The sequence below is a fragment of the Hemicordylus capensis genome, chromosome 13 (assembly GCF_027244095.1).
Source record: "Hemicordylus capensis ecotype Gifberg chromosome 13, rHemCap1.1.pri, whole genome shotgun sequence".
Classification (NCBI taxonomy): Eukaryota; Metazoa; Chordata; class Lepidosauria; order Squamata; family Cordylidae; genus Hemicordylus; species Hemicordylus capensis.
The window spans coordinates 21115092-21132844 of NC_069669.1; the positions used below are offsets into that span (position 1 = coordinate 21115092).

Genomic DNA, 17753 nt, shown 5'->3' on the forward strand with positions numbered 1-17753 from the left:
AGGCGGGGAGGCAGAGCAGAGCGCGTGCAGCGCAGGAGAGTGTGTGGCGGGCGGGAGCTGGCGAGCCGCGCGCCCGGCCCCGCCTCCGCCAGTCCCTGCCGGGCAGCCTTCAGGGGCGGAGGGAGGCGGCGCGAGGTGGTCAGCGCGCGGGCGGTGGCGGGGGGGGGGGAGGCTGAAGGGCAGCAGCCTCCTCATTGGCCGAGGGCGGAGGGGAGGCTTAGCGCGCGGGGGCGCCACACAGCGCGTGCCGCAACCAAAGGGCGCGAATTCCGCGGAAGCCGAAGGGGCTCTCCCGCCCCGCCCCCCCACGGAGGGGAGGGCCTGTGTTCCTGGGGGGGGGGCGCGTCCATGCCCCCTCCCCCTCATGCCCCCCCCCGGCCACTAGCCGGCACGAGCCCCCTCCCGGTGTGTGGCTGCGCATTTTTACGCCGCTTCGAGCGCCGTGGCTGAATGAAAGGAGAGCGGCGGAGACATCGCTGTCGCAGCAGCAGCAGCAGCAGCACTCGTGGCGAGAGGAGAGCCGCCCCCGGGAGGCTGTGCCTAGCGGGGTGGGGCGGGGGAGTCCTCCTGGGTTCCCCCCAGCCCCCCTCAGAGGCCACGCTTCCTGGGTGAGTGGGGCTTGAATGTGGGCCCAGGCTCCCTCACAGGGTTGTTGTGAGGAGGACCAAGGGGGAGAGCCCCCGTGCCCACCGCCTTGAGGCTTTGGAGGAGCAGGACGGAATAAAGCCTCGAGAGGAGAGCTGGTCCTGTGGGAGCAAGCAGGAATGGTCCCCTTTGCTAAGCAGGGTCTGCCCTGGCTTGCATTTGGATGGGAGACCACACACGTGAGGACTGCGAGACCTTCCCCTCTGGGGAGGAGGCCGCTCTGGCAAGAAAGAGCCCCTACCTGCTTGCATGCCGAAGGTCCCAAGTTCTCTCCCCCTGGCAGCACCTCCAGATAGGGCTGAGAGAGACTCCTGCCTCGGAGAAGCCACTGCCGGTCTGTGCAGACAATACTGAACTAGTCATACTGGACCAATGGCCTGACTCAGTAGAAGGCGGCTTCCTATGTTCCTATAGACACTCTGCATACTGCTCAGAGGCACACTCCTCTTCGTTACGACCTAACTTGTTCCAAGGCGAAAAAAAGATTTGGGGCTAAGCTGGGGTAAGCCCTGGCTCATGTTAAGCCTTTCGCACGCAATGAATTAGAGGATTCACTGTTCCCTGAGGGTGGAAACACGAAGCTGCCTCCTACTGCTGTGTCAGACCTTTGGCCTGCCTGGCACAGCATTGTCTGCACTGACTGGCAGCAGCTCTCCTGGGTTTCGGACAGGAGTCTCTTTTCCAGCCCTTTTGGAGATGCCAGAGATTGGAAATGGGAGCTTGTTGCAAGCCAAGCAGATCCTCTGCCACTGAGCTTTGGTCTTTCTGTGCTATGCCACATGGGAGGGAAATAGAGAGAGAGAGAGCCAGCGTGGTGTAGTGGTTAGAGTGCTGGACTAGGACCAGGGAGACCCGAGTTCAAATCCCCACTCAGCCATGAGACTTGCTGGGTGACTCTGGGCCAGTCACTTCTCTCTCAGCCTAACCTACCTCACAGGGTTGTTGTGTGGAGAAACTCAAGTATGTAGTACACCGCTCTGGGCTCCTTGGAGGAAGAGTGGGATATAAAATGTAAATAATAATAATAATAGATAGATTGACTGATTGATTAAGTGCCCTCAAGTCAGTGTCAACTCTTAGAAACCACATAGACAGATTCTCTCCAGGATGATCTGTCTTCAGCTTGGCCTTTCAGGTCTCTCAGTGACGCATTAATTGCTGTCGTGATCGAGTCCATCCACCTGGCTGCTGGCCATCCCCTTCTTCTCTTTCCTTCAACTCTCCCCAGCATTATGGACTTCTCAAGGGAGCTGGGTCTTTGCATAATGTGTCCAAAATATGATAGTTTGAGCCTGGTCATTTGTGCCTCGAGTGAAAATTCTGGATTGATTTGTTCTGGGATCCATCTGTTTGTTTTCCTGGCTCTCCATGGTCTCCTCAAAGGTCTTCTCCAGCACCCAAGTTCAAAAGGGATTATTTATTTATTTTCTGATTTATATACCGCTTTTCATTAAAATAATCTCAAAGCGGTTTACAATCAGGGGTGTAGCTATAATTGAGTGGATGGGTTAAAAGAACCCGGGCCCTCCGGCTCCTGAGGGCAACCCAGCTCCACCCCTCCCTATTATCTCCATTATCTCCCTCACGTCAAGGGGCGGACATGAGCCCCCTTTCCCCTAGCAATGCCCCTCTTTACAATATAATCAAAACAATGCATAATTAAAATGCAAAAGTATAGATGATTAGTCGGGAGCACCATGTGTGATTGTGTAGTGGTGGGCAACTGTTTCAGCATATCTCTACCAGAACTTTTAAAAAACATGCAGCCAGAAAATGTGCCGTTTCAAAAACAGTGATGCCGTTCCAAAAGAACATCTGCGCAGTTCAGAAATCCAAGTTTATTCAAAAGTTGCATTATGTCAGCTCGGGGGGGGGGCTCCCCCCAGCCTGTGGTGCTCCAGATGTTGCTGAGCTACAACTCCCATCAGCCCCAGCCTGGGGAGGATGGGAGTTGTAGCTCAACAGAGAAGAGTGCCTCTGAGCAGTATGCAGAGTGTCTATAGGAACATAGGAAGCCGCCTTCTACCGAGTCAGGCCATTGATCCAGTATGACTAGTTCAGTATTGTCTGCACAGACCGGCAGTGGCTTCTCCAAGGCAGGAGTCTCTCTCAGCCCTATCTGGAGGTGCTGCCAGGGGGAGAGAACTTGAGACCTTCGGCATGCAAGCAGGTAGGGGCTCTTTCTTGCCAGAGCGGCCTCCTCCCCTGAGGGGAAGGTCTCGCAGTCTGGAGCACCACAGGTTGGGATGAACCCCGTGCGTTCGCTGATACAGAAAGGAACCATGTGAAAAGTCAGAGTCATCCAGGGTGCTCTTCTAGAACCCCGGACCCTGATACTCCAAGCAAACCGTTTTATCATCACAAGGGAATAGCTGAAACTAAACAGTAGTAGGCCAAGCTTAAGGATACTTATGCAAACTTGTTTTCCTTATCTGTGTATCTGTCAGTGTCACCAGAAGTTTATGCTGTCTGTGTAATGCTTGGTTTATTTACAAGTATGCAAGCAAAGCCACAGGTGCAGGCAAACAGTATACACTCCAGCCAGGGAGCAACTCGGCTGCATCATTATCAAAGTCTCAGAGAGTGCCCTTGTACCCTATGAGGCTTTTCCAGCTCTCAGCTCTGCCTTGCTTCCGTAAAGACCTACCAGCGACTTGAATGCTGATAGAATTGCGGGTCTTGTTCCTCCCTCTGTGCTTCAAAGTAGCTTGCCTGCCTTTAAGACATGTATTTTAAATCTTGTGTGTACTTTTATTCCCTTTAACATTCATTCAGTGCAGCTCGTTCATTCATTTTAAAAGCACAGTCTTTTTTTAAAAAAAAACATTTTATATTTTTTGTAGGGAGAGGGGACCATGATGTCACAACAGCTAGCCAATCCACGCTGTGCACAGGGGACTGTGCAATACCCACAGAACCGGTTTTCCTTCAGCTGGATCCAGGAGAGGAATAAGTATGTGTGTCGATAGCATAGGAACATAGGAAGCTGCTTTATACTGAATCAGACCCTTGGTCCATCTAGCTCAGCATTGTCTACACTGACTGGCAGCGGCTCTCCGAGGTTTCAGGCAGGAGTCTCTCTCAGCCCTACCTGGAGATGCTGCCAGGGAGTGATCCTGGGACCTTCTGGCAGATGCTCTGCCAATGAGCTATGGTCCCATCCCCAAAACATAGGAAACTGTCTTCCATCAAGAGCACAGCACGTGCGGTTTTTAATGTACATCTTTAAGCACACAGAAAACTCTACTCTTTTGTTGGGGTAGGGGGCAGGTCTCTTTCCTGGGGAGTGGGTGAATCCCAGTTTAAATCTCTTTTCCAAGGCATGCCCCCCCACCAAAAAAATACACGTGCCCTGAGAAGCCTCTAGCACAAACTCCACAGACCACCAGGACTAGCCCTAGGTTTTTCGGTGCCCTAGGCAAGGTTTGATTTTGGCAGGCCCCCAGCCAAGAAGTGTGAAACCCCCCCCCCCGCCTTTAACATGAGCCACACAGGCTGCTCAGTCACAAGGTTGAATGGCCAGCCCGCATGGATGACCAGAGAATGACTAGCCTGAACTGGCTTGAGGATACGGTGGGAGAGAGTCCCCAGTTTGCTGTGGGGGGGGGGGAACTGACACTTCAGCGACGAAAAGATGGTGCTGGGATTTGGAATTCCACCCCAGACCATTTTTGGGGGGGAATGAATGCTGAGGCAGGCTGTTCGTTTTCAAGAGAGGAGATTTAGCTGATGAGACTAGCTTTTTATTGGGGGCTGAAGTGCAACGATCAAAGAAGACTGTGAATTTGGGTGTGTGGAATGTGCAGGCCCTTTGGGGAGTGGGTTGCAGGATTACAACTTGCATTCTTATACCACTCTGCAGCATTTCAGGGGTGCAATACAAGAAAGACCTTTAAAGCCCTAAATGGCTTGGGTCCAGGTTACCTGAAAGAGCGCCTTGCCCCATATGTCCCAACCCTTAGTCACGTCACGGCTGGATTACTGTAACGCGCTCTACGTGGGGCTGCCCTTGAAGAATATCCGGAAACTGCAGCTAGCGCAAAATGCGGCAGCTAGGGTTTTATCTGGAGCTGCCCGGTGGGAGCACATCACACCCATTTTGAAAGAGCTGCACTGGCTACCAGTTTGTTTCCGGGTCCAATTCAAGGTGCTGGTTTTGACCTTTACAGCCCTTAACGGTTTGGGCCCGGGATACCTGAGGGACCGCATGCTCCCAAGGGTTCCTGCCCGCTTGATGAGGTCATCTGAGGGGGCTGTGCTCTGGATGCCGACAGTGAGGGAGGCTTGGCTGTCATGCACGCAGGACAGGGCCTTCTCTGTTGCTTCCCCCAGACTTTGGAATGCTCTCTCAGTGGCTATTCGCTCTTCGGTCTCCATCACAGCTTTTAGAAAGAGTGTAAAATCTTGGCTTTTTGACCAGGCATTTATTTGATTCTCTGCTGCTACTCTTTATACTCTGTATTGCTTTTATGCTTTTGTTTAAAAATTTTAATCAGATTTGTTTAATATTTTTCACTTAATATTTTAATTCTGTCTTTTTTTACGATCTTGTGTTTAAATTTTTGCTGTAAACCACCTTGGGATTGTTTTAATGAAAGGTGGTATATAAATTTAACAATAAATAAATAAATAACCCAGACCTTCTTTTAAGGCCCTCCTCCGGGTGCCCCTGCCAAACTAGGTGAGGCAGGTGGCTACTAGGGAGGGATCTTTTCGGTGGTTGCACCCAGCCTCCCCAGTGAGGTTCGCCTGATACTGCCTCTTTATTCTTTTAGATGCCAGGTGAAGACCTTTTTGATCACCCAGGACTTTTAAATTTTTAATTTTGATCTGGTTTGAACTGATTTTAAATATATATCTTTTAAATATTGTATTGTATTGTATTTTGTATTTGCTTCCCCACACACACACCAGCACTTTTTTGGTCTGTTATGATTTCATATGTTGTGTGTTTTTATCTCATGTTAAAAGCCACCCAGAGAACAATTTGTTATGGGGCGGCTAACAAATAAAGTTGTTTTTAATTATCATTATCATTATCGATCTATTATATTAATTCTCCTGGGTGTGCCTTGGAATGTGCGTCCCAGAGCCCAGCTGATTGGCTGGGCGGCGGATGCACCTGATTGGCTGAGGCGCACCCAGGAGGATTGGTTGCTGCGGCAGCGGCCCGGCCGTGGAGGCCAGAGGTGGCGGGCCTGGCCCGGCCACGGAGGCAAGGCCCAGGAGGGGGGAAAGAAAGGGGGGGCAGAAGTGGCAGTGGGGAGGAGAGGTGGCTGGGCCCGGAAGCAGAGACTAGGGCAGAAGGGGGGGAGAGGTAACTGCCAGCCCCAAAGAGTGCACAGATGCTCTGTGCGGGGTCGGCTAGTATATATATAATTCTCTTAGACGTGTCCTTCGCTAATCCCATACATGGCAGTTCTTGCGAGAGTTTGTGAATGAGGGGAGGGGGAGAGGAAAGCGAAAGCGGCAGCGGGGAACATAAGGCCTACAGACAGGCCAGCGAATGGGCAGGCGAGCAGGCAGCAGGCGGGGAAAGAAAGCAGCGGCGTCAGGGGGAGAGAAAGCGGAATCAGTGGCGGGGGGGAGAGAAAGCGGGGCAGCCAGGAGGGGAGAAAACGGCACTGGCCAGCCAGAGAGAAAAAACATTGGCGGGGGGAAGAGGAGGGGGGAGGGCTGAGAATGAGGGGCCAAGGGGAACTAGAGGTGCAGATGCTAGCTAGTAGTAGTAGTAGTAGTAGTAGTTTTTGTTGTGGTGGTGGTTGTGGTTGTTGACAGAAAGAAGTAATTGTCTGTGCTATATTCTGGCAAGTCTTTATGCACACATACACGTACATACGTACATATGCGGGGGCACACTCACACTCACTCACACACCACCACCAAGAAGCCCAGGTCTGCTTAGTGGATGGGACGGCCCCGCAGCGTACATTGATATGAGCCAGTCTCTGAATGTCCTGCCAGTGCAAGTGCAGAAACACTGCAAGCAAACCCTAGGATTGCAGGAACTTTCCTACTGCTTTCCCTGGTGTCGAGATTTCTGCCTTGCAGCCAGGTCTGACAATTCGTCCATATGTAGGAGAGCTGAGCTCTTAAGCAGCAGGAATCGTGCTTAAACCTGACTTGCTTTCCGAGCACTCCTGCGTAGTACGTGTGATGGAGCAGTTTTGAGAACAAAGCGTTGTTTGGTATTAAAGCCGTGTGTCTTTCGCTTTGACAGGTGAGGTCAATACAATTTCAGAGAATTCTAACCCGGAGCAAATGAGATGTGGCACCTTCTCCGCGCTCGGGGAGGGCAAACCAAGGCAGAGATGAGGTCAAAAGTCCACAGTTCTCAGCATTCCTCATGTTTTGCTTTCCATACTTTAAAAATGACATCTCCTTCTTGTAGTGAAGAAGAAATCTTGGGGAAGAGAACTGGCTGTGTGGTAGTGAGCATGAATTGTCCCCTTCGCTAAGCTGGGTGCACCCTGATTTGCGTTTGGATGGGTGACTATATCTGTAAGGTATTCCCCTTAGGGGATGAGGTAATAGCTCAGTGGAAGAGTGTCTGCTTTGCATGCCGAAGGTTCCAGGTTCATTCCCTAGTATCTCCAAGCAAGGCTGGTAGAAATTCCTGCCTGCAACCTCAGAGAGCTGCTGCCAGTCAGTGTGGACAATACTGAGCAAGATGGACCAATGGTCTGACTCGGTAGAAGGCAGCTTCCTATATTCATCCTGGAAGCCTGCAGATTTTAGGGGAGGAAAGATGCTCTTGCAGTAGCAAGCATGAATTGTCCCCTTTGCTAAGCAGGATCTGCCCTAGTTTGCATTTTGGATGGGTGACTACATGTGAGCGCTGTAAGATATTGCCCTTAGGAGATGGAGCCATAGCTCAGTGGAAAAGCATCTGCATGCTTGCATGCAGTAGGTCCCATATTTAATCCTTGGCATCACCTGGTAGGGCTGGGAGAGAGTCCTGCCTGAAATCTTGGAGAGCTGCTGCCAGTCAGTGTGGACAGTACTGAGCTAGATGGACCAAGAGTCTGGCTCAGCTTAAGGCAGATTCTTATACTGGATGTGGTGGGGGGCATAGTTCAGTAGTAAAGAATCTGCTTTGTATGATGAAGTTTCCAGGTTTGATCCCTGGCAGCATCTCCAAGTAGGACCGGGAAAGAGTAAGACTCCTGCCTGCAACCTTGGAGAAGCCGCTGCCAGTCAGTGTAGACAATACTGAGCTGGATGGACCAAGGGTCTGGCTGGATAGGAAGGCAGCTCCATGTATTCCTAAGGTCCTAGTTGCCAGCACCTTCATTTAGATTAATATGTATTAAATACACGGCTTGAAACTCCAGCTGATACTTTGATGCTTACGAGCATATAAATCTTAATTTTGTGCAAACAGCATGCATCCATTGTTTATTGGAATCAGCAGTGGGGGTGGGGGTTTAGAAACCTAAAAACAAACACAGACAGTCTGGTACTCTTGACGCCCATCGATAATTAGGCAGCAGAAGAACCAGAATCTTCTTCCACAGGTTTCATTATTACTCATCCGGACAGTTTTAATGGAGATGCCAGCAAAGAAAATGATCCCTTTGCTCATAATAGAGAGGGGAAGATATTCATGCAAGTCTGCTATATTTATTTGCAGTGAGATAAATGTATTCCAAAAGAGCGCTTTATAACTGCAGTCAAGAGCAGTCAAAAACTTCCTGACCCTCAGGGCTGTCTGGCAGACGCGCGGCTTCTTTGCTGCCAACGGAATGGATTTTTAATTTTTAATTTAGCATTGACAATTTCAGCTGCCTTCAAAAGAGCTTCATTCTCTTTGGAAATGGCATTTGTATTCTAGCCGGTGTCATCAGCTGCCTTTGATGAACCATTTAAAACATCTAACCCTGGAACATAGCAAGAAAGGTGCAGGACACAGAGGGGCTTATAAGATGGGTTTGCTTTATTTCTCCGATACTGGCTAGAGACTACAAATGGTTACTGCACTCCAATCAGGAGACAGAGTGAGATAGTCCATGCCCAAAGAGATTACAATCTAGGAACATAGGAAGCTGCCATATACTGAGTCAGACCATAGGTCCATTTAGATCAGTATTGTCTGCTCTGACTGGCAGTGGCTCTCCAAGGTTGCAAGAAGGAGTATTTCCCAGCCCTATCTTGGAGATGCCAAGTTCCTACTCCCCCTGAGTAGTCCGGGCCACAGGCATGGGAGCCATTTTACTGACCCCCCACGCATGCAGTGAGGCCATTTGCGTGACCACGCAGTTTGCAAATCTGGTTTTGTGCACACCCCTAATCCCTAAGCCATTCAGGGATTTAAAAGTAATAACTAGCACTTTGTACTTTGCCCGGAAATATATCAGCAGCCAGTGCAACCGTTTAAGAGCAGGCATAATGTGGTCTCTCTGGGATACCCCCAGAGAACAATCTGGCTGCTGCATTTTTAACTAACTGAAGTTTCCAAATACATACAAAGGCAGCCCTACATAGAGCCCATTCCAGTAGTCCAACTGGAGGTTACCAGTTAGTGTACCACTGTTTTCCAATCATTCTCTTCAAGGAATGAGCGGAGCTGTCAAATCAATCGCAGCTGGTAAAAAGCACTCCTAGCCACAGCCTCAACCTGAAGCACCAGGGTGAGACCCGGTTCCAAGAGCTCACCAGGGTGAGACGCGGTTCCAAGAGCTCACCAGGGTGAGACCCGGTTCCAAGAGCTCACCAGGGTGAGACCCGGTTCCAAGAACTCCCAAGCTACAAATCTGTTCTTTCTGGAGGAGTGTAACCTCATCCAGAACAGGAAGTTCTATCCCATCTTGCACATTACAGCCCCCAACAATGAACACCTCCACCTTGCTTGGATTCAGCTTCAGTTTATTATCCCTCAACCAGCCCATTACTGCCTGTAGGCAGGCATTTAATTACTGCCTGTAGGCATGCCATTTCCTGATATTGATAACAAAGAGTCATTGTTGCTTTTTTAGAAAAGTCTAGAGAATGAACACACCCTTAGAATTCACAGAGTAGAATATTATTTGTTCCATTTAAAGTGCATTGATAATGTTCTATGAGTAACTATTGAACTGACCTTGCCATATAAGTAACAACAAAAAGATATGTGCAGGGTTAGAAAAACCAAAGGAAAACAATGGAAGATGCTTGAGTGTTTTTCAGTTGTAGAACATGATGATGTTATTCACTCAGAAACACAAGGGCAACCTTGAATTCTATCTCCAGTCTTTCCTCCCACTTTCTTCCTGTACTGCCTTGCTTAGTGATTGACAATTACAGAAAGTCTTATGTCTTCATGCAGATTTGAAATGCCAAAGCTTAAGGTATCTGGGCATGATATTCAGACAGCTTCCTCTTGCATTCTAATTAGTAGTACAAAGAAAGCAAATGTTAGTAAATCCTCAAGGAACTTGTTTTTGTTTTTTTTAAAGTTGTTTGCATTCAATGCAGTCTCTGTAATGAGGGTGATACCAGCAAGTTTCCCTGTTCTTTTAATTCAGGGGCTGCATTCAGATGTAATGGGGAACCAGAGTTGCAGAGGCCTGAGGTTTCCTTACCGTTACGTCCAAACACGTGTAATTCCGGTCTTCTCCGTTCCGTGACCTGAGGTTTCACACTGGAGACTCCAGTTTGAACACTCAGTTTGTCGTGAGTTTTAGTGCACAAAACTGAGGGTCCAGGCAACCTCCATTGCATCCAAATGTAGCACCGAAGGCTGCATTCGGCCGGACTGGAGTTGAGGAGGAAGCTCCTCCCTCTCTCCCTCCATGATTGGCTGTGTGGGCTGTCCTTCAAACAGAAAGGAAGCCCGCACAGCCAGTTCCCGCACCTCTGCAGTCTTGCTGACTGCAGAGAAGACGCTTTCCCTGTTATCCGAATGCGGACAGGAAAGGGGGCAGTTGGGGCAGAACTGTGAGTTCATTTGACCCACAGTTCCATGTGACATGCGAATGCTGCCAGGGTGAGGGTGTGTGAACTCATGAGTTCCTTCTAGGGGTCCCTGAGAGATTCCCAGAGGGTACTCAGAGCCCCTTGCATCCCCATGCTGCGGCCACACTATTTGTTCCCCATCAGAGGATCTCCGGCTTGAAGCAGTTGTGTCTGATGCAGAAGGGGAGAGAGGTGGGTGAAGGACATGAGAGGGAAAGAGAGCTGGGGTGGGTTCAAACAACCACTTCTAAGTACTTGCAAAGTAGGTACAAGAGGAACCAGAGCTTGTGGGGAGCACATGCTTCCGTTGGGCATGATGTCTGATCCTGCCCAAGTCCAGCTCTTGACCCTGGTTACCCACTTCTACCTTAACTGTTACCAACTTTGTCAAGCCAACTTCAAATCATGCTTTCAAGTAGGCACAGAAAGTTGGTAAAATCTTAGGCGGAAGTGGGCAACCGGGATCAGCAACCAGACCTGGGCAGTTCAGACTTCACGCCTGATGGTTCCTCTTGTACCTACTTTGTAAGAACATGCCGGTGGTTTTGTGAACCCACCTACAGAGACAGGCAGGCAGGCACGAATGCCAACTTAGGAAGGACTTTTTCACGTAGCCCATCATTAACCTATGGAATTCTCTGCCACAGGATGTGGTGATGGCCACCAGCTTGGATGGCTTTAAAAGGGACTTAGACAAATTCATGGAGGGCAGATATTTCATTGGCTACTAGTCTGGTGGCTGTGGGCCACCTCCAGCCTCAGAGGCAGGATGCCTCTCAATACCAGTGGCAGGGGAGCCACAGCAGGAGAGAGGGCATGCACATACCTCTTGCCTGTGGGCTCCCCCGAGGCATCTGGTGGGCCACTGTGTGCAGAGGCGCACTTATCCCTTCGGGGTCGAAGTCCAGGGCCCCCACAGCCCCTGCACACTCCCCAGTGCTCTTTAGTCTGTCCTGGGTGGTCACCCGACGGAGCATGATGATTCTTAATTTGCAGTGGGGGGGAGCCTCCAAAGGCCTCCAGGCCCCAAAATTACCTAGGTGCACCTCCGATTGTGTGAAACAGGATGCTGGACTAGATGGGCCTTCTTGGGCCTGATCCAGCAGGGCTGTTCTTATGTTGGATAACCATGCATCTAACATAGCAGACTCTAGTTCATGAAACCTCCTGCTGCAATAGATTTGTTGTTCTTTTAAGGGGCCACCAGATTACTTGTTTTTGCTGCAACAAATTAAAACAGCTCCCTGTCTGGATTTTTATTTTTTTTAAAGAACATATTACAGGTAGAAAAGGATGGCAGGGCAGAATTTATCATCCTTCCTACTTTCAAATAATGCACTGAAGAATTTTAAAAAAACCCACTCCCCTTCACAGCAGTCAGACCCAATCCTTACGTACCAGTCTGCTTCGATTATATCTGGCAGGCCCTGAAGTGACTGGGTGCCATTCATTTCCAAATTGGGAAATAACATCTAACTGGCACTGTATTCCGTCTTTGGGCACAAAATGGAAAAATAAATTTTCATTCAGGTGCTGTTTTCCAATTTAAGAACATGCTGTTTCATACATGAAGATGCGTTTTGCTCAGAAGGAGGGGAGGGAGAAACGCCTTCAAGTATGAAACACTATATCCTTGACTTGCTGTGCCTCATCCAGGCTGGACAGGGGTCTAAATGAATTTGTGAGCAGTGTGAATATATTGCTGATTGTTTGAGTGGCTGTCTGGAAGGCATGAGATGTCTTTCTTCTTGATGTTTGATGGAAACTTGCGCTCACTGCCCATGCCTACACAAACCAGAAAAAGAAGATTAAAGGCAAGTTAGAGATTAACTAGAGACACGTTGTACATCCGATCTGACTGATGATTTTCACACTTCCCCAGATTTTTAACTAAGTATCACTTTCACAAGGCTCTAGCAAAACCATGCACTTTCTAAACCAAAATTACTTTAAAACTTGCTAAAGTATGTACGGCAAAACGGAATGCAAATCAGAAGACTGCCAGCAGCGTGGTTCCATTATTTATTTATATATTTGATCCTGCCTTCCTTCAAAACATGCTCAAAGGGGTTTGGCAATGTCAATAAAACAGTATAAAATAATTACAACAGCCAAAGAGAACAGAACAGCCGCAGAAATAACAGAAGATCAGGATGTCAATCAACAGCTCAGGAACCTAAAATAGTAAATGATAACAGGGTGGGTGCCGTGTAAGTCTTCTGGAAGAGTTGTTCTACAATCAGGGTACCACCACAGCAAAGACTCTGTCCTTGATTGCCGCCCACTTAATCTCAAGGTAGGGACATGGAGAGCAGGGCCCTAGAAGATGGGTCTCAGGAAATTGGGAGGTTCGTATGGGGGAAAGAAAGTCCCTCAGAAACCTTTGCAAAATAATGCAGGAAATCCAGCTAGGGGAAGGTAGGAGTAAGTTTACTTCTTAGTGAGAACTTGGGCTGAATCCTGCCTGCACATTTTCCCTTATACTGTATCTCCATCGTTAAAAGGGCTGGAGTCTTATTCTTCTTTTAAAATGAAAGCTGAATGTTCAGAAAGGGGCTTGGAATGGACAAAGCCAAAAGGGATTCATGAGTTAGCGGTTCCTAATTTCATCTTTGCTCCTCGAAAACCAAGCAGTCGAAGGCCTAAACGGATGGGGCTTTGTTCGTTCCCGCTAGACTTGTGTTGGTGGTAATAAACGCATCAGTTTCATTCAACACTTGGGGTTTAGAAGTTCAAAAGGCGAAACAACAAGAAGAAGCGTAACCAGGGCAATCCCAAATGCCAATTTAGCACGAGGCAGAAATCGCCGCCGTCATGGCAGACTTTCAGCAGCTGTTAATGAGGCCCCAACACAGTCAGATCACTCACATTCAGCAAAGGGCCATGGCTGTACTGAGGGGTTCTGAGATGGACAAAGGAGGGGGGGGTTGATCCACATTATCCATTGTAAGTGAAAGATAGTTCAGCCCCACCGGGAATTTCTGGGAATTGGAACTTGAGGCATTAATGAGCAGATGAGATTTATTGGCAACAGGCTGGGCATGTTTGAATGTAGTCCTTTCAAGGGCTCTGTGTGGGCTCTTTGTTTTCTATGTGGCATACTGTATCATACTTCAAAGGTGACCAAAGCCTACTTCATCTGTTTGACTTTCAGAATTATACCCTGGAGAGGAGAGCTGGCCTGGTGGTAGCAAGCATGACTTGTCCCCTTAGCTAAGCAGGGTCTGCCCTGGTTGCATATGAATGGGAGACTAGAAGTGTGAGCCCTGCAAGATATTCCTGCTCTGGGAAGAGCTGATGGTTCTAAGTTCCAGATCCCTGGCAGCATCTCCAAGATAGGGCTGAGAGAGATTCCTGCCTGCAACCTTGGAGAAGCCGCCGCCAGTCTGGGTAGACAATACTGAGCTAGATGGACCAAGGGTCTGACTCTGTATATGGCAGCTCCCTATGCTCCTCCTATGTTCCTAACCATCCACCTTTGCTAGATGTTGGGTCCGCAGTGTCCCCACCAGGATTCCATGGTAAAGTTTGTGAACCATCAAGCTAAATGAAGCTGGCCAACCTTGTATGGCAGGGCTGCACAACGTCAGCCCCTCCTGCAAATGTGGGACTACAGTTCCTATCGCCCCTCGCTAGTGGCCACTGTGGCTGAGGATGATGAGAGCTGTAGTCCAAAAATAACTGGAGGGCTGAAGTTGGGCAACCCTGTTGTATGGTAACCTGGGAGGGGTGGGCTTGGGAAAAAATTCCCTGTTTATACAGCTTTCTGGGGACTAAAGAATCAGGGGAGGGGCTCAGAGTGCTACCCTGGCAGCATCTCCAGGTAGGGCTGGGAAAGACTGCTGTCGGAAACCCTGAAGAGCTGCTGCCAGTCCGTGTCAACAATACTGAGTTAGACAGACCAATGGTCTGACTCAAGAGAAGGCAGCTTTCTAATTAGGAACATCCAGAAGCTACCTCAGACCCTTGGTCCATCTAGCTCAGTATTGTCTTCACAGACTGGCAGCAGCTTCTCCAAAGTTGCAGGCAGGAGTCTCCCCCAGCCCTATTTGGAGATAGCAGGGAGGGGATCTGGAACATTTCAGCATGCAAGCAGGCAGGTGCTCTTCCCAGAGCAGCCCAATCTGTTAAGGGGAAGATCTTACAGTGCTCAGACCTGTAGTCTCCCATCCAAATTCAAACCAAAGTGAACTCTGCTTAGCAAAGGGGGACAGTCATGCTTGCTACCACAAGTCCAGCTCTCCTCCCCAGGAGTGAAAGTAAAAGCAACCTTGACCATCCAAAGAGACAGGGGTTTAAAATGGTGCTGCCACGCCCATTCCCCTTACCTAGCAAATCAGATTTGCAGTATTGGCGAGGAGGGGAGGGAGGGAGGAGGGAAGTTCAAACACCTGAAGAGCTGCTTCAGATAAGCCCAGGAGGTATCAGGAGCTCCCAAATGACCTGAAGCCTGCCCGACCCAGTCTATAACCCATTTCCCACAACCACCAGGAAGTCCCCCAGCAGGGCATGATGGTGGAGTCTGGCCTGGACCACTGAGTCAGGCCATTTGCATCCTCCTGTTTGCTCCCAGCAGTTAGTATTCAGTGGAGCTGCATCCTGCTTCTGAACCTGAACACAGCACATAGGGCTTTCTCTTCATCTCAAACATGACGTTTTCCAGCTGAGCTGTTTCAGGCATTCTGCTGCAAATCATGGGCTGATCAGGTGAACTGTGTTCATTTGTGAGCCAGCCCAGGAGAAGATCGGGAATTTTCACAGCGTCTGGTATACATGTTCCCTTTTCTCGCAAAGAGAATGGTTGACGCTAAAGATACGAGGATCCCACTCCCCAGGAATATGACTACTCTTTTCAAAACTCGTTTGGTTTCCCTTGAAAATTCTCCGTTGTTCCTCCTGGAACAAAACTTTCTCATTCGCTTCAAGGGTTGCTTTTGGCAAAATTTCGGTCACAGGAAGCCAGTGTTTCTGATATGTGTGATGTTGCTGTTTTCAGGCAGTGATGTTCCAGGCACTGAGAGCATCAGACATTTTTCAGGCTGCACCAGAAAATAAACTATAGTGTAGATCAGATAATTTTGTTTGTATGAGAGGAAAAAACCCTTCAGGCATCATCATCTTCCTCCCATGCTTTAGTTCCCACGATCCATCTACATCAATCATAATGGTTCAGATGACAAAAAACCTGCACAGCCTTCTGTGCTGTGGTTCCTGTTTCATTTTTAATGCAAAGATATTTTTTTCCCCTACTAGCCAAAACATTGGCATCTGGTGAGGTTACTCTAGGATAGTGTTTTAAGTTTTACCAAGAACGTAAAAGACTGCTTTAAGTTTTACTCATAATTCTTAATATTGGACTTTGCAAAGTGAAAGGCAATTGCCCTAACAGAGGTCTTCAGATTAAACTTCTAGAACTTCTTACACCTACACCTTTTCAGTCCCCCGCTTGAATCATCACCGACAACATTCTGTTCATATTCAGCTTTGATGAGCAAATATCTTGGTTGGGGGAGGAATCAATAAATGTTTCCTAAGGAAAACAGAATTGCTGGCATCCAGATTAAGGGTGATTTCTCACCATTCATTCATTCATTCATTCTTCATTTATTTATTTATACAGTGGGACATAGAACACTGAAGCTGATGTATATACGTTGAAATGTCTGTTCTTTGTTGCAGTTCCCTTTTCATGTTCAGTTAGAGAGGAAAGCTGGTCTGGTGGTCGCAAGCATGACTTGTCCCCCTAGCTAAGCAGGGTCCACCCTGGTTGCATAGGAATGGGAGACCACATGTGAGCACTGGAAGATATTCTCCTCAGGGGATGGAGCCACTCTGCGAAGAGCAGAAGGTTCCAAGTCCCCTCCCTGGCTTCTTCAAGATAGGGCTGAGAGAGACTCCTGCCTGCAACCTTGGAGAAGCCGCTGCCAGTCTGGGTAGACAATACTGAGCTAGATAGACCAATGGCCTGACTTAATATATAGCAGCTTCCTGTGTTCCTTTGTTTTAACTTATGCAATAAAAATTGTTTATTTATTATTATTATTATTATTATTATTATTATTATTATTATTTTAAATATAAAAATAAATATAAAATATAAAAAATGGTCTGGAGAGATGTTTTGTAGCAGATCCATCATGCATATTGTGGTACCATTATATCAACTATTTGTTTTATTTATTTTATTGTTCAATTTTTATACCGCCTTCCATAAAACATCCCAAGGAGGTTTACAGAAGTTGAAATATATATTTGGGGGGGGGGAACCTCCATGAAAATCACATTTAAAACGTTAAAGGTTGGGCTGAGCTCACCTGACAGGTGACTTGGAGGCAGAGGACAAGTCGTCTGTAAGTACAGTCTACCTGACTCTACCGCAAAACAGAGTCACACTGAGCCCTTGTTTCCCTCTAGCCTTCTCTGCTCATAAAGTGGAAATCTTAAGTGAGTGGCACGTGAACTTTGTTCAGTACTTTCCTGATGAGTCCATTGGTGTCTTTAAAGTCAGGGGGACAGGATATGGTGAACTTTGGGATAGATGGTGTGGCAGTTCCCTGAGGAGGTCAGGCTCAGGAGATTCCAGCTCAGGGTATTCAGGTGTCCTGTACATGGCCTCTTAACTATCCAGTCCCTTGGTACTGGCAATGGGGTGAATTGCGGTGAATACCTGGTTTCATTGCAGAACTGAAATTGACAAGAAGTAGCTAGAAAATAAGTAGGAGGGAACTGGAGGTCCCCACAGCACACCCATCAGACATAGCGGCTGCATTCGGACATAACATGAAACCGGTGTTGAAGGGGCCTCTGGTTAGAATTTGTGTATGTCCGAATACGTGCAACCACAGTTCTGACCAAAAATGGACCCTCAGTTTCCCTCCCCAATTTGTACCTAATTATTTGTACCTTATTGTTTGTGTCTTGGTGTTTGTTTGTTTTCTATATAAACTGCTTTGAGAACTTTGGTTGAAGAGCTAATGGGCATGGTATATAAAAATATCCATAGTAGATGTAGTAGTAGTAATACTATTCAGGGCTTACTCTAAAAGATGACTTGCTTTCAACAGGACTACTCAGGAGTAATTAAGTCTGGATGGGAGCCAGTGACTTCAAATGCAGCTAGAAGAGAGAAGGCAGTACCTAATGAATCAGAAGGCAACTGTAAGTTTCCTAAAACA

General features: G+C 48.2%; 1 protein-coding gene across 2 annotated transcripts in view; it reads left to right on the forward strand.

The window, feature by feature from the left end:
• Window positions 1–359: 359 nt before the first annotated feature.
• Window positions 360–17753, forward strand: part of BAIAP2L1 (BAR/IMD domain containing adaptor protein 2 like 1) — a 159298-nt gene continuing 141904 nt past the window's right edge. The window contains exons 1-3 of one of the 2 annotated variants that reach the window (XM_053276789.1): window positions 360–608; window positions 3489–3598; window positions 17643–17736. The gene's annotated coding sequence lies outside the window, so the exon portion shown is untranslated. Of the gene's footprint in view, window positions 609–3488; window positions 3599–6848; window positions 6866–17642; window positions 17737–17753 lie in introns of those variants that run through there. The other variant, XM_053276790.1, reaches the window with a different exon arrangement.